The sequence below is a fragment of the Odocoileus virginianus genome, chromosome 27 (assembly GCF_023699985.2).
Source record: "Odocoileus virginianus isolate 20LAN1187 ecotype Illinois chromosome 27, Ovbor_1.2, whole genome shotgun sequence".
NCBI classification, from domain to species: domain Eukaryota; kingdom Metazoa; phylum Chordata; class Mammalia; order Artiodactyla; family Cervidae; genus Odocoileus; species Odocoileus virginianus.
In genome coordinates, this window is record NC_069700.1 from 19,040,809 (window position 1) to 19,056,114 (window position 15,306).

The 15,306-nt window shown below is 42.2% G+C and overlaps 1 long non-coding RNA gene across 1 annotated transcript; it reads left to right on the forward strand.

Moving 5' to 3' along the window:
- Positions 1–951: 951 nt before the first annotated feature.
- LOC110143128 (uncharacterized) lies at positions 952–9,959 on the forward strand. The gene is made up of 5 exons (XR_011483871.1): positions 952–1,517; positions 3,476–5,577; positions 8,636–8,715; positions 8,816–8,908; positions 9,353–9,959. It is a non-coding gene; the product is annotated as an uncharacterized lncRNA (long non-coding RNA).
- Positions 9,960–15,306: the final 5,347 nt, after the last annotated feature.

Below are 15,306 nucleotides of genomic sequence, written 5' to 3' on the forward strand. Positions count from 1 at the left end.
TGTGGGCAGCCTTTAGAAACTGGAAAATGCACAAAGTGAATTCTTTTCCAGGGCCTCCAGAAAGGGACATGATCTTGCTGACAACCTTGCTGAGTCCAGTAAGACCCACGTCAGAGCTATGACCTCCAGGACTAGAAGATAATTCAGTTTGTTATTATTTTAAAATTTATTTTATTTGTTTGGCTGAGCTAGGCATGTGGGATCTAGTTCCCTGACCAGGGATGAAACCTAGGCCCACTGCAGTGGGAGAAGAGAGTCTTAGCCACTGGACCACAAGAGAAGTTCCTTGTTGTTGTTTTTAAGCCACCAAGTTTCTGGCAATTTTTAGGCAGCCATGGGAAACATTGCCATCCTTCACACTCATTAAGGTATTTTTTTCCTTAAAACTATTCTTGACTTTTAAAAGACTTTTCTAGCTTAAGCCTTTTTCTTTCTTAAGCCTTCATCTCCCATTAGCAAAGATTTATCTAGACATCCCCCCCTAATGTTTCTAAGAGCTGTGAAGTTGCAGATTTTTAGTTTGTTGAGCATGCAGCCTATTGACAGCCTACAGGTCGCATTTTGCACATAAGAGCCGGAACTTCAGTGAGGGCAAGCTCTTGTCAAGTTCATGCAGTTTCCAGACCAACACCACATCCCACGTCCTGACTCACCAACTGCTCTTATTTTCCTTTCCTTTGCCTTAGAAAAAATAAGACTATTCAATTGGTTTGAGAAGAGCATACTTGCTTCTTCTGCATAGGGGGGCTCTAAAAATAAACCTACAATTGATACTGTATAGATCAGGGTTTCCTGGCAAAAGACTCATGGAAATTGGGTCAGGGAGATACTCCAGGAAAATTGTTTTAAAGCTTCTGTTGTCAAATAGGTTGGGAAGCCCAGCATGTTTAGCCTTGTCTTGGAAAATCAATATATGCATAAGCATAATAAAACTTCACAGAGTGTTGTAAAAAGAAATCAGTTCTAACCCTTTCATATCTAACCAGTTTACCCTTTCATATCACACTGTTTACCTGCAATGAGAAATTCTCATGTAGGGACCCCTACCTTTGGCCCTTCAGCTATTGCATAGTTGGTTTAACTCAGTATGTGGAAATGGCCTGAATACACAGTGTGGGATCCTTTGGGAGTCAAGCAAGTGAATGCTGAAACAAGACTGCTGATTACCTTTTTCCTCATTTTATTGGGGTCAACAAGTATTGAACTAAAACTATTTGATTTCTCAAACTCCTTTGAAGTTAAGTGTGACCATAGACACAGTTCCAGCCAATGAGATGGGAACAGAGTCTATAGAGAGACTGCCAGAAAATCTCCCACATGTGTATTCTCTTTATCTTTCATCTTCTTCCTGCTTAGAGTATAGAGGCAATACCTGGAGTTTCAGCAGCCATCTTGTGACCATGAAGTCAATAGCCATTTACCAAGGGTGGCAAACAAGAAAATTAGCAAGAACCTGAGCCCCTGATCATGTGGAATCATCTCACCAGCTTTGGACAGCTTCTGGCCTACTGGAGAATGTGAGAAAATAAGAAACTGTTACCAGGTTAAGCTTCTGTGGTCAAGTTTCTGTCCCATGTAGTGAAATGTCTTTCTAACTGAAATCAGGTTTCAGTATTTATCTCTGAGTCTCATAGAATTTTGCTCTGTGAGTGTTGTGTTGGCTTTCTTTATGAAAGGCAATTAATTACTGGGGAGTGTATAAGAAGCTTACAAAGCAGCCCAGCACCAGCGTCAAGTCACCCAAGTCAGTGGTTCTCAAAGTGCGGCCCAGATGGGCGGAGTTGGCCCCACTTGACCTCTTACTAACCATGTACATTCTTAGCCCCCACCCCAGACCTATTGAGTTGGAGACTCTGGGGACAGGGCCCAACAATCTATGTTTAGCAAGCCCTCTTGATGATTCCCTGGTGGTTCAGTCAGCAAAGAACACCATCTGAAATGCAGAAGACCCAGATTTGACCCCTGGGTTGAGAAGATCCCCAAGAGAAGGAAATGGCAACCCACTTCAGTAGTCTTGCCTGGGAAATTCCATGGACAGAGGAGCATGCAGCCTATAGTCCACAGGGTCGCAGGAGTCAGACATGACTTAGTGACTAAACCACCACCACTTTGTGATTCTCAGGTACACTGATCTTGAGAGTCACTGACGAGTTAAATATGATAACTTCAGTGACTTCAAACCCAAGGCAGGAAACACTCTGAACAAAATAGTTGAGTCTGAACAGTAAGAACCATGCCAACAACTAACAAAGCTCTCTGGGAAGAGGTGTCTTGCTGTGCCCTGACAACTCAAACTGAGATAGAAGCAAAGATGATAACAAGAGAAAGCGCCCCCACTTAACAGTGAGGTTAATCGTGGTTCATGTCAAGGCTCCACGGAGCCCAGTTGCAATTTGGACAGGAAACCTTCACCTTACTTTCCTCAGTTGGTCACAGTTTGTTCTCTTGCCTCCAGCTATGGTCACAAGGCAACCAGATCAGAGGGGAGATAGGATTTATGTTGCTGTTGTTGTTCAGTTGCTCCATCGTGTCTGACTCTTTGCAATGCAACCCCATGGACTGCAGTACGCCAGGCTTCTCTGTCCTTCACCATCAAGCTCAGCAATTTAAAATTTGCATATACATATGAGAACAGGGGTGGGAGGGGGGTGTGATTAGAAATGATCAGTGTGTCTGGAAATGTCACCAGGATGCTTCAGGGTCTAAGATGAGATCACTCTAAACTTGAAATTTCTAAACCCACTCTGTGCCTGCTTTCCCCCTTCAGTTAAATAGCCAACAATACTGATCACTCTAAGTTTTCCAAAGATGCATACTCTTGTTTAATGAGAATCTCTGGAGGCTGATCTTTGTCATGGACGATTGTTGAATTCTTGGAAGCAGAGGGGACAGGAAGTCCTCGTGTGTGGGACTTTCAGGACGCAGAAGCTGTTGAGAGTTACTCAGAGTGGCAGTGGGCTAAGTCACTTCAGTCACATCTGACTCATTACAACCCCATGGACTGTAGCCCGCCAGGCTCCTCTGTCCATGGAGATTCTCCAGGCAAGAATATAGGAGTCATGCTCTCCTCTGGGGGATCTTCCTGACCCAGGGATGGGAGCTGCATCTCTTATGTCTCCTGACTGGCAGGAGGGTTCTTTATCATCAGCACCACCTGGGAAGCCCAGAGCAGCAGTGGTGGTGCTGAGAATTCAGCTCTGATAGCAACGCCCAGAGTGCAGTGGAGATGATGTCAATCCCAGTTTCCCAACCAAACACATCCTGAGGCTTCAATCTTGCTTGATGTTGCTTGTTCCCAGACCTCCCTTCATTTCTGCACATTTTATGAGCCTCAGTATGTAAGCCTCCTTTCTATTATGTGAGTTGCCCCCAAATTCATCCAATAAATTCCCCCTTTTGCCTAAGTAAAGCAGAGTCATCTTCTAAAGCTTGCAACCAAGAAATGTGACAAATACATTATTACCATCTTTTTCAGCTAAAGAAACTGAGATACGGAGGTTAATCTACTTCCGAAACATGTCGCAACTAACCAGCCTCCGGGATGGTCCAGATGATCCTCACCTCTTGGGTGCTCACACCTTTGTGTAATCTTCTCTTACCCTGAATCAGGACTGGTATGTAGGGCATGTCACAGGTAAGCCTGCTTTCCTTAGCTGTCTGTTCCTTCTTGTGGAAACCGCAATAAAAACTCCTGTCCACGTGTCTTGTAGTCTTACAAGAGGAGGAAATCTAAGCCAGAGCTGTTCATCCAAGCCACTTGCAAATTTGCCAAAGATAATATGTGGTTGGCGTTTTTAAGTTGCTAAGTTTTGAGATAATTTGTTCCTCAGTAACAACTTACAGGAAGTGAGAGTGGAAACCAGGTCCTCCTGACTCTAAAGCTGGGGCTTTCCTCCTTGCTTCTCCTGGGGGCAGGCATGAGCTACAGTAAGCTACTTTCGATCTCTGATTCAAACCATAAGACAAAAGTTTTTACCTCGCATAGCAAGAATTCAAGAGATGGCGGGGTTCCGAGGTTGATTAAGCAACTTAGCTACACCACCAAGGACCCAGATGACTCTGTCTAATTATCTACACAGCCACCCCGCCCATCAGTTCAGCTTTCTCATCTTCAAAAGATGCCATGTCATCCATGGCATTGCATGCCGACCAGACAACATGTGCGTTCCCAGAAGTCTCTCAACCGACCACACCCACTGGCTAGAGCTGCAGTACCTGTCCATGCCTGAACCAGTCACCAGTGAGGACAGTAGGAGACAGAAGCAGTGATTGACTCCCAAGCGTTTCTGCTTGAGGCTGAGAGACCCTTGGAGACCTTCACTAAGCCATCTGGGGTCGGGGCCACCCTTGAACAAAATGAGAGTTCTGGCAACAGGGAAGATGTTGCAGAAAGGTTGGAGTGATGAATGACTTGGGTACATTATCTTCTATATGAGCCAGCTTGGAGCCAGCTGCAGAGAGTCTTAGGTGCTGTATGGAGGATCCGTAGTTACTGCATGAGGGATCTAGTTCCCTGGGAGTCTGGAGTTTTAGCCACTGGGTCACCAGCGAAGTCCCTAATACTGGTTATTACACCCCTGGAAAAATTTTCTATGCTGAATACTATGCCATATCTGTAACCTTATTTTCTGAAACACAGAATTGTTTGCTAAAATGTTTTTACAGTCCTTCATGTCTGTTTGGAAATGAGAACTATACTTACTATTGAGACATTTATTTTTTTTTTTTTTTTTAATTTTTATTAGTTGGAGGCTTATTACTTTACATCATTACAGTAGTTTTTGTTATACATTGAAATGAATTAGCCATGGATTTACATGTATTCCCCATCCCAGTCCCCCCTCCCACCTCCCTCTCCACCCGATCCCTCTGGGTCTTCCCAGTGCACCAGGCCTGAGCACTTGTCTCATGTACCCAACCTGGGCAGGTTATCTGTTTCACCCTAGATAATATACATGTTTCAGTGCTGTTCTTTTGAAACATCCCACCCTCGCCTTCTCCCAGAGTCCACAAGAGACATTTATTTTTAATGTTGTCTAATTAGACTTTCAAATGCGACCCTTAAAACATTTAATCTAGTGTTTACCGAAACAGATCAAAAGTCCAGCTAATAATATTGTCGTCCACTTAAGTTGCTCTCCAATAAATTACATAGAAAGTTATTGAGAGTAATACTTTTCCAAGTGATGGGCAAAATTAGGGACTTCAAGTCTCCAGTTCAAGAGTTCACTGGACTCATTACTTCAAAGAGAGTATAAATAAGCTTCCTGGGATGATCTTTCTAAAATAACTCTTCTCTCTTAACAGCTGACTTGCAGAACTGACTTTGTACTCAGATCCACATGACTGGGTGTGAGGGACTTAATGGTGTTGGGAGAATATTCCAAGTTTTGTCTTCTTAGATGATTTTCACTGTTGGTTTCTTGTTTTGTTCGAAGAAGTCAAAGGGAAGCTTCATATGCCAACTGAATGGGTCTCTTTTTCATCATTTTCTGTAACTTTCTTTTACAAGATTCATTATGACTCTGGAAATGTGGTAACATCTGTCATAAGGGACTCTAATAAAGATGAAATCTGGTAAGGTGGCTCTAGGGAACTCTGTGTGTGTGTGTGTGTGTGTGTGTGTGTGTATTGGGGGTGGGCAGAGTTGGGAAGAAGATAAATTTTGGAGTTGCAATTGGAACAAAGGAGGAGATTTAGTGTACATGCATAATTAATGTGCATCTTCATCATTTTAAGTATTATAATCCCAAGTAGAATAATTTAAAGCATTCAATTCACAGGTTAAATAAATGATTCACTGATAAACAAAGGCAGTCTGTCAGTAACTATCATTACTTCCCCTACTAATTTTCAGGTTACCAAATGACTATCAGGAAAAAATTTTTAGTCAACTAACTATGTAAGATTTATTTGTCCTCACCTCATCTAGGCACACAAGTGAATAAGCGAAGGTGGGCTAGAAACAAGATGAGCAACAAACCCTGATTAAACAATGAATTCACTGGGACTTCCCTGGTGGTCCAGTGGTTAAGACTGTTGGCTCCCAATGCAAGGGGGCTGAGTTCCATCCTTGGTCAGGGGACTAGATCCCACATCCTGCAACTAAGATCTGGAGGGGCCAAATAAACAAATACTAAAAAAAAAAAAAAAATTCACTCATCAAATGTACATCAGACATTTGCTTGAGACAGGAATTTTTGCTGCTATGAAAGAAACTGTAAGCAGGAGAAGGCAGACTCTTGATTCAGTCTAACACTGTAGTAGAGCGTGCATGGGAACATACTGGTGAGGTACCAGTCCTGATTTGAGCAAAGAGATAGTCCAGGAGGAATCTCAGGAGGAGGTGACATGGAGCTAAAGGTGGAGGGATGGGTCGGTGTTAGGCAGACATGAAGGTAAAGGGAGCAGGAAAAAGAAAAACTTGGAGGTATGAGGGAGGGGGCGCAGGTTCCAGGACCTCGAAGTCAGTATTACAGAGGCAAGGGTGGTGGGGAGGGAGGAGATGATGGATGCGGAGGTCCAGGGGTTGGCTCCTGCAGGGCTGCATGTGCCTTACCAGACCAGACTGTACGCCAAGAGCAGTGAGAACTATTGAAGACATCACTTCAAGCAGATAAGATTGATTTATTTTAGATTTGTTTATGTATTTATTTTGGGTTTACTGGCAGAGTAGTGTGGTTGATGTTTGCCCGTGTATGTTAAACATGGTGAATACAAATACAGTACAAGGTACCCAAGATGGAAAGTGCCAACACACTTATTGCAACATTCTCTTCATTCACATAGCACATGAGGATCAATGTACTTGCATTGAATATATCCTTCTTCTTTAACATGTGAGCAGAGTCACTGTTTTGTGAAAGAGAGGGCAAATGGAAGAGATGCCAAACTTCAGTGACATTCTTTTTAAAAGTCATTTCATTTTATTTTTGAGATTTCAAGTTCTGTTTTTTTTTATTTTTTTAATTGCAGTATAATCTACATTATTAGTTTCAGGTGAGCACCATAGTAATTTGACAATGCATGATGCATGGATTACCAGGCTAGGTTTAATAACCATCTATCACCATACAAAGTTATTGCAGTGTTATTGACTATGTTCCCCACACTGCATGTTACATCCCTGTGACTTATTTGTTTTACAAATGAAAGTGTGTACCTCTTCATCCTATTTTGCTCCTGTCCCCACCCACTTCCCCTCTGGCAGTCACTAGTTTGTTCTCTGTATCTGAATCTGTTTTCTCATGGCTTTTTGTTTTGTTTTTTAGATTCCACATATGAAATCATATAATATTTATCTTTCTCTGTTCAGTGACCTCTATTTGTCTCAAATATGATTTCACCACTGGTGCTTCATCCCAGCATTTCACACTGGCTGCCTCAAACTTTTTCATCAAAGTCTTAACAATCATCCTGTAAGTGTGGCCTTAAAAATAAACTGTACAAAAGGCATCTTTTGGGGACAATATGTTCATGGGGAAAAAAAAACTCTGTCTCCCTTCTCCCCACCCATCTGTGCTTCTGCCTAAAGTCATTTGTATTTCAGAGCTTAACACTGTGTTCCTTAGATCTTAGGTGCCAATTATCACCTGCATGAGCCATACTAAAGAAACTGAGAAATCCCTCTTTTGACTTGACTCCTTGGAACTTGTAAAGGATGAATAGTAAGATCTACTGTCAGATTCAGGCTTTATGTAAACGCTGCTTTAGTGTATACAAGGGCAAATTCTGTTTATTTAAAATTTTAATTATTACATATCAAGAACTACCATAACGGGACTCAGTACAACTTTAAAACACAACAGATGATGTTAGCAAGATCACCAAATGTGTCCATTTTTCATTGCATTCAACCTCAAACATCTTTTAGATTTTGCATTCAACCTCAAACATCATTTTTGGCTTTCTTACTGATCACCACAGTCTTTAAAAAAAAAAAAAGAAAGAAAGAAGCAATACATTTTATCCAGTAAATTGATATTAGGAACTGTTCATCACTCACATAGACTGTGCTTTCATATTATAGGTATGAACATTCTCAAAATGTTAACTATTTGTGTGTAGTCTTCTCTTAAGAAAATTTATCTGAAAGATGGTCTTTGATTTTGAACTCCATGAAAGAAAATCCTAGTTCTTGTTCTGAGATTTTTTTTTTTTTAAGATTAGTAAAGGGAATTTCCCCACAGTACCGTGATTAGGGATATACAGTCTCACTGCCAAGGGCCCAGGGTTTGATCCCTTGTCCTGGAACTAGGATCTTGTGGGCCTCGTGGTGAGGCAAAGAGAAAAAAAAAAAAAGATTAGTAAAGGTTAATTTAACAAAAACAAACTACAGAATGAAGTTAGATTTTTTTTAAAGTATTTTGTAGATTTATAATTAAATATTGACTTCACCTGCCTCTGCATTTTCATGACTGGACTTTAAATATAATCAAAGGTTTATATCACAAGGTTCTCCCAAACAAGCCACCGTTCTGCAAACCTAATGGAGATGATTTTAATAAGAGGCGTGGAGGTGGGGGCAGAAGATGGAGAGCTAGGGGTGGGGGGAATGAGGCAGATTGAAAAAGATGAAAAAAAAGTCTGATTTCTGTTTGGGTTGAAGGAACATTTTTGCTTCTTGCTTCCCCAGAAACAACTGGAAGAGGAAGCATGGGTTAACGTTCCGGAGTCACTAGGAGTTAATCACTCAGTACAGATGAAAGCAAGAAGGTATTCTAAAAATAATGCCTTCTACTTCAAAACTGAAGCTGTTGGCAAGAAGCAGGATGGGAGGGAGAGCTTATTAGCTCCACTCCTCTGCCCTCTGCAGCTCAGGCTCCCAGTTGAAATCGGGCACTTTCTGAGATGAGAGTTCGCTCTGCGAAGGTCAGAAGAACTAAGGACACCGAAGGAGAGCCATCAGGTGAGCTAGGTGGCACAAAAAAGCAAGGTGGCAAACCCACACACGTGTCGGGGGCTCCTCTGACCCCTCATGCCCGTTGTGGTCCACAGAGGTAACTGAAAAGGAGGCAGCCGGTCAGGGCCGCTGTAGACGGCCATCCCGTTGGGCTGCTGCTCCGTCATCCTGCCCGCTGTCATCCTCCGGTGTCAGCTGCTCCGGGAGGAGCAGGGGCGGGTTGCCAAGGCATTCATTTATCTGTCCATGTCCATTCTATTTTCTGTGCCCTTTATGCAAAAGAGGCCCGCTACAGCCCCACTTCCTCCCAAAGACTTGCCACCGAGCCCCACCCTGCGCCTTTCTACAAACCCTGAGAACTGTTTTACTCCACGTGGCGACCCCGTAACTGGTGCTACATCATAGATCCCTCCCTTCTTTCTTCTCCTTCCTCCGTCTTCCTGCCCTCAGACCGTCTCGGCCCGTGCTGGATGCTAGAGGTACAAGGAAGACCGGGACATTCCCTGCCCTCGAGTCCTTCTCAGACCAGTGAAGGAGACAGAAACCGAGGTTCGAAAACTTTGACTAATGAAGCAGCATGTCGCAAGAGTTCCAGCTCATATGAAAAGGAGAACTTACCTCTTCAGACTCATAATGAAGGCCTCCGTGCTCAACGCCACATACAAAATGTGCTATGTACACAAGGATGAGTTCCATCAACAAACAAATTGATCATTTCAGAAAAGGCCATTGTGCCCAAACAGCAGCATTTCAAGTACTGCCCTTTCTTTCTCCCACTTGCTAAAGGGAGAGCTTATCTGAAAGAATATGTTCGCCCATGACTAGAGAGGCTGTCCGAAGGATGTAGGCCTTTCTTAGCGAAAGATTCGCGGTCCAGGTAAGAAGGCCCTTCCCTCGTCTCAGGGGTCACTCCCAGCGCTGTCACAAAGCAGCTCCTGAGGCAGATGAAGAGGCAAGGCCTGGCCAGCCAGGGCTGCCTTCTGGAGGGCCCTGGGCCCTGCAGGTCTGTGGCTGGTGGCCCAGCAGAAGCAGACGTCAGGCCTTCTGGGAAATTCTTCCTTGGTAGACAACAGATGTCCTGCTGCAGCTAGGCTTTTAGAGAGTGGTCGCATAGCAATAGGGCTTCCCTGGTGGCTCAGTTGGTAAAGGATCTACTTGCAGTGCAGGAAACTCAGGTTCGATCCCTGGGTCGAAAAGATCCCCTGGAGAAGGAAATAGCAATTCACTCCAGTACTCTTGCCTGGGAAATGCCACAGACAGAGGAGCCTGGCGTGCCGCAGTCCATGGGGTCACAAGAGTTGGACATCACTTAGCGACTAAACCACAACCACCACTGCCGCCCCATGGAAACACCCAGAAATTCAAGCTGCAGGGCTGGACACCAGAGACCAGGAGAGGTACCAGGAGGGATGAGAAGCTTACAAGTTTACAGGCAGCCTGGTTACTCAAAATCAGAGAAAGCATTAGGGACCTTTACTTAATTCCTTACGAACAACTCCCAAATCTTTCTGCTGTCAGATGTTGCGAATTCATCCCACCAAGACTAGACCCATAGGTCTCAGAAAAAAACAAGTCTCCATTGCTTGAGTAACTACTACTTCACTTATTATCTTTAAACCCTACCCTACTGTGAACTGCCAGACCCCTTCCTCTTTCCCCACGGATCTGAAAATGGGTATTTATTTATTTATTTATTTATTTAGACTGTGCCCCACTGCACGTGGGATCTTAGTTCCCCAACCAGGGATTTAACCCGTGCCCTCTTCACTGGAAGTGTGGAGTCTTAACCACTGGACTGCCAGGGAGGTCCCCTGAAAAAGGTTCTGTAAACACAATTTGAAAACCACAGTCATGGTACAATATTGGAAAAGTGTTCATGTGCTAAAGCTGAAACATCCATTCTATTTCAAAGGGCACCACCTCCATGTTTCGGTTAGCTACAGCTGTGTAACAAATTACCTAAAACATAGTGGTTCGAAACAACAAGGATTTTATTTGTTCCCAGCACTGTCCCTTATTAGCAACGTCAATGTGAGTGATTCTATGAGGTAGGAATTCAGCAAGCTCAGTGCAGTGCTTCTGCTGTATGCAGGGTCAGCTGGGGTCATCTAATGACCAGGCTGGGCTGGAAGATTCAAGAAGGCTGCACTCACATGGCTGGTGCCTAGGTGCTTTGCCAAGTGGTGCCTCTCTATCCACATGCCTAACTTGAGCTTCCTCACAATGTGGTGGTCTTAGGGGAGTCAGTCCTAAGTCCCTGATGTCTGGCCTCCAGGTGAAAACATTCCAGACTACAAAGACAGGAACTGCAGATCTCTTAGGTCCAGCCTCAGAAGTTACACAGCCTCATGTCTGCTGTATTTCTGCCTGTCAAAACTAGTTACAAAACCAGCCCAGAATCAAAGGGAGGGTAGATAACTCTGCTCTCTGTGTGGGGGAAGGGCAAAGAATTTGCAGCCACCTTTAACCTACCACAGTGAGGGCAGCCTTTCCAGACTTCCAACTGAAGCCTCAGACTCTGTTAGGGGTCTCTCCTTGCCCCTGGAATTTCTGTTCCATGACGTTCATCATAAGTTAGCTATGTGATGAGCTGTCTCCCTCATCAGGACCCTTATGGCCAATAAGGGCAGGAATCTGTTAGACTAACCACCATATCCTCACTGCCTGGGGCAGAACTGATGCATTGCCGGCTTTTGGGAAATGTTCAGCGGATAGGATAAGCCATAAGGAAAATAGAAAATGCATACTTAGGGATAGTAAGAACAATACAATGTAGCTCAAGTGATACAGTTCTATCAGAAGAAACGAGATAAGATAGTGCTCTGGGTCTTTCAAATCCATCTTTTGGGGTACCAAATTTCTCATTAATCACCTAGAAATCTCATACTTCCTATCTCTTCCACTACAGAGGAAAAATCTGACATATTCCATCTAAGCATATCTGTGTATGAATATTCTGGAGTAGCTATATATTTTTTTAAAAAATTTTAATTGTGAAAAAAAAATTTTAATTGTGTAAAGTTACACAAAGAGAAAATTTACCATCTTAATCATTTCAATAGTGTTAAGTATCTTCACACTGTTGTGTAATCATCTCCACCATTCATCTCCAGAACTTTTTCATCTTGCAAAACTGAAACTCTACACCCATTAAACAACTCCATTTCCCCATCTCACCAGCCCCCATTTCATTTCCTGTCTCCTTCAATTCAGTTCAGTTCAGTCAGTCGCTCAGTCGTGTCCGACTCTTTGAGACCCCGTGAACCACAGCATGCCAGGCCCCTGTCCATCACCAACTCCAGGAGTTCACCCGAACTCATGTCCATTGAGTCAGTAATGCCATTCAACCATCTCATCCTCTGTCATCCCCTTCTCTTCCTGCCCTCAATCTTTCCCAGCATCAGGGTCTTTTCAAATGAGTCAGCTCTTCGCATCAGGCAGCCAAAGTATTGGAATTTCAGCCTCAGCATCAGTCCTTCCAACGAACTCTCAGGACTGATCTCCTTTAGGATGGACTGGTTGGATCTCCTTGCAGTCCAAGGGACTCTCAAGAGTCTTCTCCAACACCACAGTTCAAAAGTATCAATTCTTCGGCGCTTAGCTTTATAGTCCAACTCTCACATACATACATGACTACTGGAAAAACCATAGCCTTGACTAGACGGACCTTTCTTGACAAAGTAACATCTCTGCTTTTTAATATGCTCTCTAGGTTGGTCATAACCTTCCTTCCAAGGAGTAAGCATCCTTTAATTTCATGGCTGCAATCACCATCTACAGTGATTTTGGAGCCCCCCCAAAATAAAATGTCACTCTTTCCCCATCTATTTACCATGAAGTGATGGGACCGGATGCCATGATCTTAGCTTTCTGAATGTTGAGCTTTAAGCCAACTTTTTCACTCTCTTCTTTCACTTTCATCAAGAGGCTCTTTAGTTCTTCTTCACTTTCTGCCATAAGGCTTGTGTCATCTGCATATCTGAGGTTATTGATATTTCTCCTGACAATCTTGATTCCAGCTTGTGCTTCTTCCAGCCCAGCATTTCTCATGATGTACTCTGCCTATAAGTTAAATAAGCAGGGTGACAATATACAGCCTTGACGTACTCCTTTCCTGAGTTGGAATCAGTTTGTTGTTCCATGTCCAGTTCTAACTCTTGCTTCCTGACCTTCATACAGATTTCTCAAAAAGCTGGTCAGGTGGTCTGGTATTCTCATCTCTTTCAGAATTTTCCACAGTTTATTGTGATCCACACAGTCAAAGGCTTTGGTATAGTCAATAAAGCAGAAATAGATGTTTTTCTGGAACTCTCTTGCTTTTTCGATGATCCTGTCTCCTTATCTCTACTCTATAGATATGTCATGTAAGAGGGTTCATATAATATTTGGTTTTTGGTGGTTTTTTTTGATATGTCTGGCTTGTTTCACTGAGTATAATGTCTTTAAGTTTCATCCATTTTATAGTATGTTAGAATTTCCTCTTTTTAAAGACTGAATGATTTTCATAACCATCTATATTTTAACCTGTTTTTTCTTGTAATTGTGAAACTAACAATATCTATCCTAAGCGGATGTAAAAGAATGCAGTGTTTCAAAACACTAAACTTATCTGCCCATGCACATCAGGTAGATTTATTTTTTTTTTAAGTATAGTTGATTTACAATATTGCTAGCTTTTGGTGTACAGCAAAGTGATTCAGTTACATATATGTATTCTTTTTCAGATTATTTTCCTTTATAGGTTACAAAATGTTAAGTATAGCTCCTATGCATTTTAACTATTCTTCATGTTCTCCAGAAGATGTCGCTGGTCCTTGAAAATGGAAGGTCACATTTGGCCATCAGGTGATTGGATGATAGTTGTTGTTCAGTTGCTCACTCATGTCCGACTCTGCGACACCATGGACTGCAGCACGCCAGGCTTCCCTGTCTCACCATCTCCTGGAGTCTGCTCAAACTCATGTCCATTGAGTCGGTGATGCCATCCAACCATCTCATCCTCTGTCGTCCCCTGATAGATTTCCCTTCAAATAATTCCTACTCAGTTACCCTGACAAAGGGTCACTCAGACCCTGGGTTGAGCATACCCAGAGAATGGTGCCCCTGACATCCTCCTATTAGCCTTTCAATCTCTTTTCCTCTTGCTATTTAACACAACCTCCCTACATCACACCCTCCTCCTCCTCCCATCTTTTAATACTAACCTGTTCCAGGAGTCTCTCTCCTGGGCAGTCACCTTGGAAGTTAGTAATCCCTTTCTCACCCTGCAGACTCACCTGCAGTGTCTCTTGTATACTAGGGACCCTTCCCAGTAAACACCCAAGTGTGAATAGGATTGAAAATGATATTTGTGAGTGGAAGATTTATAGCTGTTTTTTTTCCCCTTTCTCTGTTTCCCAAACTTTTTTTTAATTGGTTACACATTTTATAATTTAAAATTAGTTTTTAAAAGTTAAGCCAAGTTTTTACTAGGTCAGCGATGCCATAATTGTACTCTCAGTTCAGCCTTTTATACCTAGCCTTCCCGGTTTTTGCCATTACTGAGCACCACCTGTGCTATTTGCCTAATAACTTTAAAACAATTTTTAAATTTTTTTATTGAAGTAGAATTGATTTACAATATGGTACAATATGCTGTATACAATGGTATACAGCAAAATGATTATATATTTGTATGTATATATATATTCTTTTTCAGATTCTTTTTCATTATATATTATTACAACATACTGAATATAGTTCCTTGTGCTATACAATAGAACCTTGTTGTTTACCTATTTTATATATAGTAATGTGTATCCCTCTCCCACCGCCTATTCCCTTTGGTAACCATGTTTGTTTTTCTGTGTCTGTGAGTCTATTTCTGTTTTGTAAATAAGTTAATTTGTATCATATTTTAAATTGGACATATAAGTGATATCATATGGCATTTGCTTTTCTCTGTCTTACTTCACCAAGTGCAATAATCTCTAAGTCTACCCATGTCACTACAAATGGCGTTATTTCCTTCTTTTTATGGTTGTATTGTATATTTATACCACATGTCTTTATCCATTCATCTTTTGATGGACATTTAGGTTGTTTTCATGACTTAGCTACTGTAAATAGTGCCGCTGTGAACACGGGGGTGCATGTATCTTTTTGAGTTGGACTTTTCTCTGGGTATATGCTCAGGAGTGGGATTGCAGGTCATATGGCAGCTTTATTTTTCATTTTTTAAGGAACCCCATATTGTTTTCAATAGTTATTTGACTAATAACTTTTATTAAATTTACCTATTTTTTACAGAGTTAAATAAATATATCCTAAAGTACAATTTTATGTGACATATTAAAATAGAAAAGGCATTTGGCACAAATATAAAGTAACCATAAAAAAATATGGCAGAAATAAAACAATATTCT